Source organism: Leptonychotes weddellii, chromosome 9, assembly GCF_054177405.1.
Source record: "Leptonychotes weddellii isolate Sample4059 chromosome 9, ASM5417740v2, whole genome shotgun sequence".
NCBI classification, from domain to species: domain Eukaryota; kingdom Metazoa; phylum Chordata; class Mammalia; order Carnivora; family Phocidae; genus Leptonychotes; species Leptonychotes weddellii.
Genome location: NC_138377.1, coordinates 106,108,503 through 106,111,671, shown reverse-complemented (window position 1 = coordinate 106,111,671; position 3,169 = coordinate 106,108,503). Strand labels below are relative to the sequence as shown.

The 3,169-nt window shown below is 37.9% G+C and overlaps 1 non-coding gene across 1 annotated transcript; it reads right to left on the bottom strand.

Moving 5' to 3' along the window:
• Positions 1-2,684: 2,684 nt before the first annotated feature.
• LOC115944436 (small nucleolar RNA SNORA63) lies at positions 2,685-2,815 on the bottom strand. The gene has a single exon (XR_004078990.1). It is a non-coding gene; the product is annotated as a small nucleolar RNA SNORA63 (small nucleolar RNA).
• Positions 2,816-3,169: the final 354 nt, after the last annotated feature.

Sequence of the window (3,169 nt, the reverse complement as noted above, 5' to 3'; positions counted from 1 at the left end):
GCCACATGCAGAAGAATGAAACTGGGCCATTTCCTTACACCACACACAAAAATAGACTCCAAATGGTTGAAAGACCTCAATGTGAGACAGGAGTCCATCAAAATCCTAAAGGAGAACACAGGCAGCCACCTCTTTGACCTCAGCCGAAGCAACTTCTTCCTAGAAACATCGCCAAAGGCAAGGGAAGCAAGGGCAAAAATGAACTATTGGGACTTCATCAAGATAAAAAGCCTTTGCAAAGCAAAGGAAACAGTCAACAAAACCAAAAGACAACCAACAGAATGGGAGAAGATATTTGCAAATGACATATAAGATAAAGGGCTAGTATCCAAATTCTATAAAGAACTCATCAAACTCAACACCCAAAGAACAAAGAATCCAATGAAGAAATGGGCAGAAGACATGAACAGACATTATAAGGCTTATAAGTGTTGGTAACCAAGTACCTCTGATTCCTTCAACTTTTCATGAAAAACAAAGGACCATCCAGAGGCCGTTGGAAAATGCTGTTAGAGTGTTAGCAAGTTCTCAAAACCTGTATTTGTTTTCATATCTCACATTTATTTTAATAATTTGCAGATTTTTCCTTTAAAACTTTGTAATGATTATTCTGAAATAGTTTTCCCATCATCTATTGTCTTTATTTGTCTCCTTTATACCTTATTTATTCTTAATTTACTATTAATGTTTGTGTCAATATATGCTGTCTGTTATTTTCTTGTTTAAGGCTTTCCGTGTCCCTATTTCTCCTAAGTCTATCATGGAAGAAAGACTCATTTGCATAATTTTCTGTTTCTGACAACCAGCTCATTTCCCCAGTCTTACCCTGGGATATGTCAGTGCAAGTAGCTAAACGTCAAGAAGGACCTGAACAGCAAGAGCTAGAGAGGCATTAAAACAAAATAAATACTTATTTCAAGCAAGAGGACTCAAAATAGCATGTGAAATAAATATTGAACTACAGATTATGATTTGGCCTTGAATGACATCTGAAAAGAAACTAGAATGACTTCTAAAAAGAAACCAGAATGACTTCTAAACGAAGCCTGAGAAATTTTTTAAACAGGACTAGAGACACCAACTTTCACACTGGCCATGAAAGCCCTGGAGTGTTGGGAACTACACTGAAATTTGCCTCCTGGTCTGAGTATGAAATGCAAAGTGAACTCCTTCCAAAAGGAATTTTGCCACAGGGAATCTGCATATACTGCACACGTCTTTCCAGCTAGGGGAGTGTTCAGGTTTTCGGGCGATTGGGACAGGAATTTTTTTTTTTTATAGGAAAATGTAAAATGGGGTATAAGCTTTCCTGGAGAAGAACTATTTATAGAAACTTTCTGTTTATTTTGTGGGTAGAAAAAATAATCTCATTTGCTTTTGAGACTTGTCAACTCTCCTGGTATGGTTTTACAAATACCAACTCTACCTCACAGAGGATTAAACAAGTCATAAATTACAAGGATATGGCAGAAATAGAACCAAAGCTACCTTATTCAACCTCCTCCTGTCTTGTATATCTATCCATCTTACCCCACAAGAAGCTATGTAATTAATATATTGCTCAACTTTTGTTGAAGAGAGTGAGCTTTATGTTGTCACTTCACATTGTGCATGGGTATAACTCTGTCTGGAAAAGAAATGTGTTATCCCATACCCGGAACTCCAGTTGCAAGAATGAAATAAGATAGGACGACAAACTTGGGCTTACAAAGCAAAGGATTGACTTTATCTATTTCATGCCCAATGAACTTATTTAAATTTTTGAAGGTACTTTATTCTGGTGACCCACTTAATTTACCACAATTCAACAGCGGGGATGAAAACAATGTTACATAGTTGATAGAAGTGGAATCTCTCTTTAGTGTTGCAACTCACAGAGCCCTAGCTACATCTGAAAGATTAGCTGGCACAGTACTAGATTGGTGCACTTACAAGTAAATTTTTCAGAGCTGAAATTTCTGCTTTATGTCTTTGGACACTGGGCACATTACTAAAAGAACACATGAATGAAGTAAAACAAATCCCTTACTGTATGAGGCATCTAAACAGGTAGCATTAGCATTCTAGACTTTGAAGGAAAACTCTTTTGGATCTTCCAAATTCAGTCTCTTATGAATCTATGATTTTCTGGGATTTCTATTTCTATCAACCTTCCATCCTTCCATACATGCTTCCAGGAACACACACACACACACACACACTGAAATAAATTATGTGACTTTGTTTCTTGAGTTCTGCCTCTATATTCCTCAATAACAAAGGGTAATGCTGAGACTCCTGTTACAGATTTCATTGTGTTGTCTGAGTAATGGTCACTGAGGGAACACCTTAGTTATAAATATATACCTTTGTCTTGAACAGACTTGGGCATATACACAGTAGCATCACCTCCAGACTAAGAAACACCCTCCGTACAAATTTAACTTCATCTGTATCTTCAGATTTTACCTAGTTTTCTTTTTTTTTTTTAAAGATTTTATTTATTTATTTGACAGAGAGAGACACAGCGAGAGAGGGAACACAAGCAGGGGGAGTGGGAGAGGGAGAAGTAGACTCCCCGCTGAGCAGGGAGCCCGATGCAGGGCTCGATCCCAGGACCCTGGGATCATGACCTGAGCTGAAGGCAGACGCTTAATGACTGAGCCACCCAGGCGCCCCTCAAGTCAGTGTTTTACTTGGTAAACATGTCTGAGACCATGCATCCCTGGCTGCTAAGCACCATGGCGGACAGGGCTAGAAAGGTAACAGCTTTATTTTGAGCAGGGGGCAAAGACAAAGCAGCACTTTACAGCTACATTGTAACTAGATCCTGCATCCAGATTTTACCTAATTTTCAATGAAAAAAATGGATTTAGGTGTAAGCAACAAAATCAGGTGTCAGTTAATTCCATTCATTCATTTTCTGGTTTACATTTTGGTGCTTTCTTTCCACGCCTATAATACCAGTCTATTGACAGATGTATTAATGTAAACTTTTGTTTTTCATCTTCTAAACCTTAAAAAATGGAACTGAAGGTTTTGTATATGTAATTTACAGGGCAGTCCTCTACCAAAACAGCTTTCCTCTGACTATACATTTGTCAAAGTCTTGGGAGAGAAAATGAATAGAATAGCTTTCTTTGTTACACAGAAGGATCCATACTCCAAAAAACAAATTATGTCCTGAGTT